The sequence below is a fragment of the Athene noctua genome, chromosome 2 (assembly GCF_965140245.1).
Source record: "Athene noctua chromosome 2, bAthNoc1.hap1.1, whole genome shotgun sequence".
In the NCBI taxonomy this organism is placed as follows: domain Eukaryota; kingdom Metazoa; phylum Chordata; class Aves; order Strigiformes; family Strigidae; genus Athene; species Athene noctua.
The window spans coordinates 94,105,243-94,118,498 of record NC_134038.1 but is presented as its reverse complement, the minus strand read 5'-3'; positions in this window follow the sequence as shown (position 1 = coordinate 94,118,498).

Here is a 13,256-nt window from a genome sequence, read left to right as displayed (position 1 = left end):
CAAAGCCCAGTGTGGTAGGCGGCATTTGGCTATGCTGCTTCCTACAGTCCTTAGTTGTCTTCTGGGAGTTGTTTCAAATGGCTTTTCCATCTAAGGAAGGGATTAAAATACTGTCTCTGAATCCTGTAACTTGAGCTGCTGAGTTGGTTTCTAGCTTTTCTTTGTTTTCTTTAAAGAAACCTGTATCATTGAGAAATTTGTGCTGTTAATAGTCACTGCAGTTGTTCTACTCTTAGACTGTGAGATGATGCTGCATGAACCAGATTCATTCTTTCCTAGCAAGGTCCAAGGCTGTGCCTGCCTCTTAGGAGATGGGATTTGCTGTGCTTGCTGCGCTTTGTACCTGCACAGAAGAGAAACTGTGGGGTGGAAATGACTTCTTTCTTACCACCTGCAAAAAACTGTGACCTGAGGGAAGATTTTCCTGGGATGAGGGACAGCAGCCTCTGTTAACCTACTGTCTGTAAGGACAGACTACTGTCCCCAGGAGACTCCCAAGCATGGGGAGACCTTGCTGAGAAAAGGAACAGGAGGGTATTGCTCACATGCTTGGCAAACAGGTGAGGAGGGAAGATCTGAGACTGGGCCAGGTGGGCAGTAATTCAAGGAAGAATTGGTAGGGCACATGAGAGGGGGATAAAAGTTTTTGCCTGAGAATGAAAGATGGCTGCTGGTGGTGTTCTTGCCCTTTGTGCCTGCCTGTGAGGGAGGACAGGAAAATGCAAAAGGTTCCCGAGAGCTGCAAAAGTAATGGGGAGCAGCTGTGCACCAGCTGCTTCAGAGATCAAAGGAGTGAGTGCTTACTAAGAAATTTTGCCTCTGGGGAGTGTTTTATCTAGCATGGGGAAAGAGAGCCAAATATTTGAATGCAGAGACAAGCCTGGGGTAAGATGGTTGTGTGAGGAGTAGAGGTTTTTGTTGTCTTGGTATGTGGACAGACTGCTAAGATAGTCGTTGAGAGCTAGGGAGCTGCTCTGCTTTAACTTCAGCCCTTCTACTGAGCTGTGCATTCCTGCCTCCGCTGGTGGAAGGAAAGGGAATTGTGTTGAGAGGTTACTGGGGGTGTAGAAGAACCGTCTGGTAATGGGCTGCAAAGATGATGTGCTTTTCCAGCCACACGTTTGAGTAAGTGGTTATGTGTATTCAGAAATCGGTGGGTGTGGAACAAATAGAGAACAAACTTTCATGTTGACAAAGGGGAGATAAAAGCTGAGGCAGTTGGATAGCGTGTGTTATGCAAAATCACTCTAAATAGAGCATATTTGCCTTTTTTGGTTTGCAAATGCTGACTGAGTCAGGAACCTGCCTGGAGAAATAAAGGTTTGTGTATCATAATAGGAAGAATGGGAGCTTAAATGTGGTGGTAGTGTTTTGTGTGAGGAAGGGAATATTAGCACTGGGGATTCTTGAGAAAGTTAAGAGGTGAGGATGAGAAAAAAACTTTCAGATTCTAGAGATGCCCCCTCCCTTGCAGAAGGAAAGCAGCAAGATTTGACACAGTTTAGATCTGGGGAATGCCGGAGAGACAACAATAAGTGCTAATCTAAGGCTCCTTGAAAGGGAGGTGATAGGGTTTAATGGAAGCAGCTTTGTTTTGGCTGCGTCCTGCCTGTCATTTACTGGAGAATATCCATTTTGGAGAGACTAGCCAAGATGTAAATGTTGGATGTCTGGAAAAAAGCCAGCAAGAAAACAGGTTCATTCGTCATGAGCCTGGGGATTGCATAGCAATCGTGGGAGTGAGGGAGATTGCTCAAAGATGGGCTATAAAGTTTTTGTTGGAAATAATTTGTGGGCTTTTATTATCCCTTGCTACAGGCTGCCTCTTCCTGGTTTATCTGTAAGGTTTCTGAGGGTGTTACAGAAACACCAAAGATTTTGAACTGTCTTGAGCTAGGTTGGGTGATGTTGATACTGCTGTTAATTGCAATTAGCAGTTGGGCTGTTCACCCAGTGCTTCAGAGCCGTTGCAGAGTTTTGCACGTGTAGAGATCTCCCCTGCTACAACTACTGCAAAAACAAATGGTAAGGCAGACAAAGGGTAAAAAGGAAAACAGAAGTTTAGAGGGGTATTCCTTTTCCCCCTCTCATGGGAGGTGCATAGCAAATCAGTGGCTGATCTGGGATTAGAGTGAAGGCTTTTCGTAGCTAGTCCAGTACTCCAGCTGCTAGGTTATAGTTCATCCGATGCTGTTAATTAAAGATTAATGAATTCAGTTGACTCTGTCTTTAGCATTTCTTTATGTAGTAGCTATACTGGAACTTGCTTGAACTGTTTCTCTTAATCATTTTCAGTCACAGAATAGAGCATAAAGAGCAAAACTGGAGACTAATTCAATTAGTGGGCTGTTAAATAACCACCTGAATATTAACAAGAATTTCAGAAATGTGTACTAGAAACGAAGGCATGTCTTAAAAAATGAGTGTCCTCTGTTTCATCCTTGGAAGTAGCTTCCAGCACCACTTAAAATTCCTTGGTTTAATGCAGCCTTATACAGGAGCTAAAATGAGAGCAGTGTTCAGCTTTCCAGAGAGCAAGGTGCAAGGTGCCTTGGTGGTGCAAGTTTCTTTTAGCTGGCTTTATTATAACAATTTAGTGGGCTTTAGTTATTAGAATATGGGTATGTTTTACTTGGGGTATTGAAGAATATCCTAAGCGGTGGTATATCTTGTTCTGTCACCCTGTGTAAAATACAGGTAATCATTGATATTAGTAGTATTGTCATTAATATCTAAGCCAGATGCCTAGATTTGCTGGATACCAACAATCTTTCTCCATCATATGCCAGTAGGGTTGCTGAGAATGCAAAGGGACTAAGTTTTATTATGTGATTGCAGGTGAAAAATAACATGTTTATTGATTTATCATGAAGACAAGTATTTCTAATCTTTGTCACTGTTGAAGTTTGTACCTTTCTTGAGTGCTACCAGATGCATTTTTAAGGATATAGCTTAAGGCTCTGAGGGAAGTTAGTGCTATTACACTGCAAGTTTTTGTAGTTTGGCATGGGATAAAAGCCTTACTGAGCTAGGCATCACACTTCCATTGGGGCAACACCGATTACAACTTACAAAGAGAGGTTTCTTCTTTGTTATTGAAGCAAATTACAAGTTTAAATGGTCAGCTTTTGCAGGGCAGGACAAAACCAAGCAGTGATAGGTTGGTTCTTGAGCCTGTTTTTCGATTAGATACTAAATCCAACTTTAGAGCTCCTGGTGTCAAAATAAGATGTTATAGCCCCATAAACTTATTTAAATGTGCTCAAATATTTTTGTAAGCTTTATGACAGTTGAGTATCATTTGTTTTCCCGTAGTTGGCATAAATGCCATATCATGTATTTGGGGCTGATTTGACAGAAAAGTGGTTGTGTGTTCCATATGTCACTGAAATTTGTACTACCGTACAGGATATCGTGACTCACATCTCATGTTAAATACTGTGGAATCGCAGTCTGAGACACGTGGAACCTCTGTAGCTGCACTGATCTTAAAGGTCAGTAGGAATAGCAGGCATTTAGCCCTTCAGAGTAATGGATGCCTTGGCCAGATGATTGAAGGTATTTGTGTGACCAGCATGGGTTTGCAAGGTCTGCTTTTTGAGATCTAACCTGAGGGTGCCTACATGATTTTGAAGACTTGTAAAAGACTTTTGAAGATCTGTAAAAGCAGAGCATTGTGGTGCCTACTTGTAGGCGGTTAACTCCCCAATGGCATTAACAGCCTTCAGGCTGGATACCTGGTCCCATGAAACACGTTTATTCTTGTGCTCAGAACAGAGATCCAGAAAAGCCAGCATGCTGAGTAGTGGGTTACCTACACTAGCTGGTAGACAGTGTGAAGGACTACGGTGCGTCTTCACATTCTGGCTCAGCCTGCTCTCATGGAAGTGCGGGTTTGGTTTTTGGTTGGGTTTCTTTTTTTGGCAGAGGGGGATGGGGGTGAACAGTTTGAGATAGAAAGGCAATATTGCCTGAAGAACTGTGATAGACATCTGGGTTTTACTCGTAGCTCTGATAACATATCAAGGGTGACCTTCTACAAATAGCTTTGCAGTTCTGTGCTGCTCTGTCACTTTCCCATTCAATGCAACAGACTTAGAACTTTGTAAAGCACTCAGAGTGCCATAGGTTATCATTCAGTCTTCACAGAATTTACTTCAGAATCTAGAAATCAGCTCTTGCCCCATCTGTTTTCCTCCAAAGACTGCTGATCAGAGAGGGGTGGTTTTATCCAGGACTCCAGGACAAAACAAGTCCTGTCTTTCCTCTACATGACTGGAGGGTGATAGAAGTGAAGGCAGTGGTATGGGGTTTACTCTGCTTGAAACAAGTCCATAATGTGCTGGAAAACGTGACTCCATTTAGTCAGCAGCATTACAGAGAACAGAGGGATGAAGGGGTAACTAAGGGTAACATGAAGCATTTGGGATATTTATAAAAATGTGAAATGGCTTTTCTTGGTAAAAGAATGGTTGTGCATCATTAAAGGCTACAAAAGCGAAGTGGGAAAATGCTTTCCAAATTAGGAGGAGAGCAATCCTTAGCAGTTGCTAATCTATTTATGTTCCAGTCATGCTCAGAGTGTGGCTTTGAGGTCTGAAGCTCTTGTAATAGCCTGGAGTATGTCACTCTGCAGCAAGATTCATTGTTCTGTTCTCCCCAAGAGGAAGGCTCAGATTTTTAGCTGTACGACTTCCCTTTCAGTCAAACAGAGAAACATGGCTAAATTCCCATGTATTGTTTTGTTAAAACACTATTAATTATGGCTTTCATTATAAGCATGTCAGTTCTATGTGATCTAGGCAGAAATTGATGTATTTGGTGCGAAGCAGCCAGAGCTTTATTTGGGGGATTATACATGAGGTTTAGAAGCCAGGTTTTGATCCCTGTTGATAGAAGTCCCTTAAACTTTACAAGAGCAGTAGGATGCTTGTTTGGTTCCCTGATTTCTCAAAGGGTCAGAGACTTAATTTTTTTCTTTCCTTTTTCTCAGCTTCTTGCTGCCAGGTTTCCTTTGCTATTCCCCAAGCAGTGCTCAAAACATTTAGACATTAAGCCCAATTAAATGAGTGAACTCAAAGCTTCATGCCTTGCATGAAGGTTTTAGAGGGGCAAGATTCATCAGGGATTGAACACAGTTTCAGAGAGCTGTGTAAGATGTGGCTTCAAAAGGTCTTCCAGACCAACCTCACCCACATTTGCATGGGAACCTCTCTCCTTTGTGCCTTCTCTTGAAAAGAAGTGAGTGCATTTTTAAACATTGAAGAATTCCTGTAGCTTCCTTTCAAGTCCCCACGGTATTGTTGGCCGTGGGAACCTCTCTGTATAGCTCCTATGGAACCGGGAGCTTGGAGCATAGCCATGACACTTCCATGTAAGAAAGCACACATGCTCTATGCAAAACTCTTCACTGGTGTTGGTAGACTAGTGGGTAAGCCAATTTTTATTCTATAGATTTGTTTCTTTTGTGAACGACAATCTCCACTGACTTTTCCTCCCTGGGGGTTGTAAGTGGAGTTGCTGCTAAATTTCAACTAAATATGATACTACTTTAGCTCCAGGTGCTCTTCTCCCTGCCCCTTCTTTAATGTATGGCTTGATCAAGTGAATTACATGCTGAGGACCTCTAAGGAGCTGTGAAGAAAGTATCTTCCTTCGTGCCTGTCAGAAGGTAGGTCTGCCCCATCCAGGACTGCTTTGGTACTTGGTAATCTGGAGCAGTGTGTTTTTTCTTTTGTTACTCCAGTAAGCATTTGTGGGCTGGTTCAGAAAGTTCAAATGCTCCCGGATTTACTGGCATCTGTTTCTAAAGTTGTTCACTGTGCTGAAACTGAGAAACCAGCCAGGCTTTGCTGCAGGCAGGGGCCTGCTCAGTGTGCTGCTTGCCCAGCAGTTGCCACAGCCTGTGTAGATGAGCAAGCAGGATTTTCTTCCAGGGAATATAAACTGTGGAGTTCTTGGCCTCTGTTCTGGAAGAGTAGTCTGACAACTGTCATACAGGCAGAAAGCCCCCAGCACTGAGATCTCACTCTCCTCTTTAACTCACAAATGGTATAGCTCTAAGATGGTGCTTGTTGTTAGGGGTTTTTTTCCCCCTCAGAGATCTGTCATTTCAGGAATACTTGCCATTTTCTGAAAGAACCCCAAAAGTGTGATTTGAAAAGTTAAGGGGTCAAAAAAAGTGGTACCATAGGACAGATGTTTGGCTGAAGCTTTTTCAGTAGCATAGAAATTGCTTCATGAACCAGATTTTGTCCAAAATGTCACAGAATCACCAAGGTTGGAAAGGACCTTGAAGATCGTCCAGTCCAACCATTAACCTAGCACTGACAGTTCCCAACTACACCACATCCCTCAGCACTATGTCGACCCGACCCTTAAACACCTCCAGGGATGGGGACTCCACCACCTCCCTGGGCAGCCCATTCCAACACCTAACAACCCCTTCTGGAAAGAAATACTTCCTGACATCTAGTCTAAACCTTCCCTGGCGCAACTTGAGGCCATTACCTCTTGTCATGTTGCTTACTACTTGGTTAAAGAGGCTCATCTGCAGCTCTCTGCACCCTCCTTTCAGGTAGCTGTAGAGGGCGATGAGGTCTCCCCTCAGCCTCCTCTTCTCCAGACTAAACACCCCCAGTTCCCTCAGCCGCTCCCCGTACGACCTGTGTTCCAGACCCTGCACCAGCTCCGTTGCCCTTCTCTGGACACGCTCGAGTCATTCAATGTCCTTTTTGTAGTGAGGGGCCCAAAACTGAACACAGGAATCGAGGTGCGGCCTCACCAGTGCCGAGTACAGGGGTCAGATCCCTTCCCTGTCCCTGCTGGCCACGCTATTGCTGACACAAGCCAGGATGCCATTGGCCTTCTTGGCCACCTGGGCACACTGCTGGCTCCTGTTCAGCCGGCTGTCAATCAACCCCCCCAGGTCCCTCTGTCATAGGTGCTTGTTCCTGTAATTTGTGAAGTCATGGTAGAAGCCCCGCAGGTTCTTAAGAAAGTGTGCCAGCTCATCGTTACTACTCTAAAATTTACTAAAGTGCCCCCCTTCATTCCTCTGATTCAATTTCCACAAAAAAGCCAAAATGGATAAGGAAGAAAACTAGAATTTAGAAATTGGTCTTGGACTGAGACTAAACATGAAAAACTTTGCCTTTGAACTTTCAGATAGCAATACAGAAGAAGATACAATATTTTACAAACGAGTTGAGGCTTTGATTTGTTTTTCTCCAAACTCTCTAAGAGTTTTGGGGGCAGAATAGACCAGAATGTGTTAAGATGGTTGATTTCAGTGCAAATAGAGAACTCCCAGGTTCTTCCATAGTGTCCTGAATTTGGTAAAAACATGTTTTCTTCTTCCTAATGAACAAATAGCTTACTGTGCCAAACACCTCTAAGCATGTTTAGATTTATTCCATTCACACTCAAGCAAGACGAAATACCACCCTATTCTAAGAGAAGATCTACAAATACCAGAATCTGTGCAAAAATAAAAAAACTGATCAGCATTGTAACAATCCCTCTTGGTTTCATGCCCTTGTGCAAGTATGGCAAGAAAAAAACCCCTCTTGATAAATTGCCTATGAAAGGCATTTACATTTTCTTGTTAAACCATCATACTTGCATGCAGTTTATAACCAGCTACTGTTGTGAATGGCATCATCTCGTGACGGTGGCCACAAGAGCTGTCTTCTCATCATCTCTGAGCTGTTCTGTGTGACCCTGAGTGGGGGCATATTGGGTCAGGCTTGTCAAAGAATGCTGCTTCCATTTAGAAGCAAGCAGCAGCCTTCTTGTGGACTTAAGTTTTTCTTGACTTCACTGATCTGTAGTGTGCTGGTTCTTTTTTTTAACCCCCACAGATGTTTCACTGTGTCTGTAGACTGCAATTACTACAGTCAGTTTTATTACAGAGGGGATAAACTTGATTCCTGCTGTCTAAAACCTTCCCTCATGAACTGTGTGGATGTTCTCAGTGAAGGATTCACTATCAGTAGTAGGGAATTTAGAGGGAAACAGTGCAGCTTCTGACCAATTCACTGAGTTTGTAACAAGTTCTTATACTGAACGTGAAATGTTGTAGTCTGCTAGCAGCATTATGTCAAGTGCTGTACTAATGTATAAAAAGAGACCACCTCTGTCTTCCAGTGCTTCCAAAAAAAAAAAAAAAAAGTGGAGAAAAGTGGTAAAGTTGCACAAAAGATTTTGCTGTTACTAGAATAGGGAGGCTGGAGGTAAGTGCTGTAGAGTGTTTTACCCAAGCTAATGCTTTTAAACTCGATTGGTTGTTCTTAAGGTTCAGAAAGTTTGTCCTTGCCCCATGGTACTGTGGTTAGACAGGTTGCCTGTTGAATTGTGTCCCTGTAGCTGTTCTGAGGGTGTTATTGCCAGCAGAATAATGTGCTATTTACCAGGTTTTGGAGGTATTAGGGAATTATGAAAGGGATTTGTCACTCCTTATTTTCTCCTTCTTCTCTCCCAGTAGCATCAGGCTTGGTGATGGAAAAGGCTGGTACATGGAAAATCCGGAGATAGTTTGTCAAGAACAGTAACGGTTTGAGATAGTGAAAAAACAGTTTCAAGATACTGTAAAGGGCTAGGGGAAGCCTTCTGGGAAGGGAATCGAAGCCAACCAAAGAGAAGTCTGGACTATTAAATTAATTAGCCTGTCATGAGGTTTTTGAAAGCAAAGATGGAGCTCTATTAACATGTTGGCTTCATGGCTAGTGGGAACTGGCTGGAGCCTGTTCATCTGCATGTAGTTTTGGGATGAATTAAAGTCTTAAAGCCTGTGGGTTTTGTTGAAAAATGACATTTCGAAAGAGGCAAGTTGGCTGCTCGGAGTCGGAATCACAACGGAGCCAAAATAAGCTTCATATTTCTTAACCCGCGTGTCACTGGGAGGTCCACATTATCCCAGACGATGTGCAAATGCACAAGGACTGAGCATTGTGAGCTGCCAGGTTTTAGTGAGAGGGGGGGACAGGAAAATAAACTACAGTTGTCTGTTGTGTAAATACGTGGCAGGTAAGAGAAAGACTCAGTTATTCCAACCTGATAACATTTATGAGGAAAGGGAGAAGCCAGCTATAGAATGAGAAAAAGATCTAGGGATGTGAGTAAACTGAAATCTCAGACTATGACTTCAGTGTTTGGCACAAGTCAGAAGAATAAATAAAGCACTGAGACGGTAGGGGGCAGGGAAGAGAGAAGTGTCAAGAGTAGCATAAACAGTGAGTCTCGAGCCAGCGTGCTGTGCATTGCGTTAGCAGGCATCAGGTTGGATTTGTGGGAAAGATGGGTAACAGCAGAAGAGCCTAAAGGGTTTGAATGAAGGCAACCAAAAGGTTGCTGTGCTCTGGTCCTTTTTGTACTCTGGTATGAATTGGATGTGGCTCCATGGGACTTCAAAGAGAAATACTGACATAATGCTAGGAGAGAAATAGGCTTTCTTTTTGTTAGGAAAGATGTAGATTAGATAAAATTGTGATTTATATGATTCTGAGTATCTGGGGAGCAGGCATCAAAGGTTGAGAAACTACCAAATTAAAAAGGCCCCAAAAGAAACAGAACTTGATCCCAAGGGACTGCTTATTTTCTCTTGATACAAAATGATCACTAAGAAAGATGAACTTATTAAAATTAGGTAGTAAGTATAATTTTTGGCAGATTGTAGCTGACAATGCTCATGGCCTACTTCATGTGTGTGTGAACAGGAAGAAATTAGAAGGCTAAATGCATTAGCATCTTTAACGCTGCATAGTAGCAGCTCTGGGAAGGTCAAGCTAGAAGGGTGCCAGGCTTCCTCTAGCACCCCTGTGTTTCTTTTACAGATATTGCTGACCTTTTCCAATGGCAAGTGGTTTTATGTGTCCTTGTCAAAAGCTGTTATGAGTGTTGGTAAAGTTCTGCTTCAAGGTTGCAGTTGGATAAAGGCAACACAGCAGAGGGGCAAAGGGTGTTAAATATGTGGATGGATGCAGTACTGATCCGAAAGGCAAGGAAGGATATAGTGCACAGCCTTTGAGGGATTCCTGTTTCATGTGACTCCTGCCCCTTCCATCAGTAAAGCTGAGGGACATAATTTTTTATAATTTTGCATTTCCGTATGATTTGATCAGGGGATGCATAATTCCTGCTAAAGAAAGAAAACTATTATTTAGATCAAGTCTTTCTAGACAGGAAAAGCCTGTGCAGGTCAAATAACGGTGCAAAATCATTGCACTGTTCCATCTTATGTTTAAAAAAATATTAATTTTTTTGTTTATAACAGAGGACATCAGGGAGGATGCCTGACATCTACCTCCAGAGTTCCTAGAATCGCTTGGGAAAATTTCCCCATCATATATAATCTTGGACCGAGAATCTTCAAAGCGAAGCTCCTGAAGCTGTGCCAGCAGGCCCTGTTTTGTGGTTTTATGAACGCTTCTGATCTTCACAAGTGTTGAATTCAGAAATTCTGCTGGAACAATGTTAGGTCAGTGTAACAAGGGGATAACATTGAGTTTAAAGTTGTCTTGATACAAAGATAATTGGGTGACTTGTTTGTAAAACATTTTTTTTAAAAAAGAAGAAAAGGTACTAAAAAAATGTGGTTAAAACTCTTATGATGGGCAAAAGCTTGTAAACATTGGTTAAGTTTTCCATGGAGAATATACATGTGAAAACTGCACATTATGCACTGTGTGTATACAATCAGCTGTTTATGTGTTGCAAATATATAAGGGATTTTAAAAATTTAGATCTGAGCAATTTCCCACATGCTTTTAGTGACAGCTCTGTGTCTAAACCTTATGGTTACTGTCAGAAACATCAAACTTCACCGCTATCTTAGAGCATAGGTTTTTTTATTTACACAAATAAAAGTAGGGATGGGGGAAAATCTGTAGCTAAGATTTTTGAAAAGTTAGAGGTCATTTTGCTTTGCTCCAGGGTTGTGCACACTGCAATATGCTTGTCAGTTAAACTGGTTTAGGGTTGTTTACCCATTCTGGGCACCTAGCCAGCCTAACTTACAAAACTATAGTTATCATGATTGTTAGAATAGTTCCACTACTTCTCTCAGATTTCTTCTGCCATGCTTCTTTTCTTTTTCGAGGAAGTCTTAAATTTTTCTGTCAGTTCTGAGGAGACCCTAATTTTCCCCTTAGGGGTTCCCACAGAGATGCAGAGTTCCAGAGTCTCTCTGGCACTCTGACAAATGTAATCCTTCCAGAGGCAGCAACAAGCCAGCGTGTTGCTCCTTGGGATCTTTGTAACATCTTTGCTGGTGACATGGACAGAGAGGAATAGAACGTACCCTCAGCAAGTTCTCTGATGACACCAAGCTGTGTGGTGCAGTCAACACGCCTCCCCTCCAGCAGGAAGGGATGTGCCACCCGGAGGGACCTTGACAGGTTTGAGAGGTGGGCCCATGTGAATCTCTTGAAATTCAGCAAGGCCTAGTGCAAGGTCCTGCACATAGGTAGAGGCAATCCCAGGCACAAATACAGGCTGGGTGATGGGTGGATTGAGAGCAGCCCTGCGGAGAAGGACTTGAGGGGGCTACTGGTGGATGGAAAACAGACTGAGCCAGCAATGTGTGCTTGCAGCCCAGAAAGCCAACTGTATCCTGGGCTGCATCAAGGGAAGTGTGGCCAGCAGGTCGAGGGAGGGGATTCTCTCCCTCTACTCTGCTGTTGTGAGATCCCACTTGGAGTTGTGGCTGCCCCCCTCCCTGGCAGTGCTCAAGGCCAGGCTGGACGGGGCTTTGAGCAACCTGGTCTAGTGGAAGGTGTCCCTGCCCATGGCAGGGGGCTTGGAACTGGATGATCTTTAAGGTCCCTTCCAACCCAAACCATTCTGTGATCAAATCCCTGTTGGTCTCAACCAGCAAAGCAAGTTCTTGCTGCTAGGAGACCCACAGTGTTCAGGTTTTTTTAATTTTATGGGTTAACGCAGAATTTCTAAATATATGTCTAACTTGAAGGCTGAGAGGCCTTGGCATTTGTGGTGTTCCTCATTTATGGCCACACCATTTCTGTGGCAGTTGCCAGCAGTTGGTCGGTGAATACTTTTGAAGCATTTAGATGCACCTCCACAAAACACAAATCGGCAAGAAAGAACTGGCGCCAGGTGCCACCCAGCAGCTTTTGGACTGCAAGTGCTGTGAGGTGTTCCCATGGTTTGAAGGCCCTCGGTTAACACAGTATTTACTGCACTGTTGCCTCTGGCCTTATGGTCTCCAGGAAGAGTAAGCCACTGCTTCTCTCAGGCTCCTAGATAACTGCTTTCCAACTCTTCCCAGTCTGCTGTACTGGCTAGACATAGATGTGGATGGCTTTAGTTATCAGCAAGAGCATGCTGGAAGGTGCAGTTTCATCTTGCTGGTGTGATCTGGGATTGCAGCTTCCTTCATGAAAAAGCCTGTGAGGTGGTGATAGTGTGTGTTGATCTAGTGGGGGAACTGGGCAAGTCTGGAGTCTTAACAACGTTGTACTCTGCTGTTTTATCATCAGCGATTTGCAGGGTCAAGTATGGCAGCAGTCCAGGCACGGCGCATGGGTGACTTTGCGCAGCTCTTTGAACACAGCTCCTGTTGTGCACGATAGGAAAAACAGATGTAAAAGATCCTTAATCTCATCTGTCATCCTTGTAGAGGAGCTGTGCCTCTCCTGATTTTCATGGAGATTCTGGGTGGGATGCTCTGATTCTCCTTTGTCCCTGCAAGTGGTTTCAGTTTGTGACGAGGTGGTGGTCTGAGAGAGAAAATCCAGCGCTTATCTTGCTTGTGCCTTGCACTGCTGGGCTGCTGTGTCTTCAGTGATAAACACATTTCTGGGGAACGTGCTGTGGGTCCTTGCTGTTAGTGCTGATGCTCTTCTCAGGTTACACTTGCTCTTCATCAGGTGAATTTAGAAGAGAACTGGGGACATCAGAGACAGGGAAATAATGATGGTATGTCAGGTTATTGTAGACTGCTGGCCAGAAATTTTCCATCAGGGAATTACCTGGATTCAAACCAACTTCCTGGGGTACAAAACTCTGCTGAGGATTTCTGAAGTCTTTGAATGTAAAGTCCGGGACTCTGTGCATGTCTTTTTCTAGACACCGGCAAAATTACATTTATTTTCATCCAACCAACCTCTCTAAGGAACTTCTGGACAATTTTTATATGGCTTATTTAATTATTTTATATATATTAGTGTTACAGACTGCTATGTTACTTGCTTAGTTGGTTTTGAAAGTTCAGTAGTCAAAACCAATTTACCAGAGGG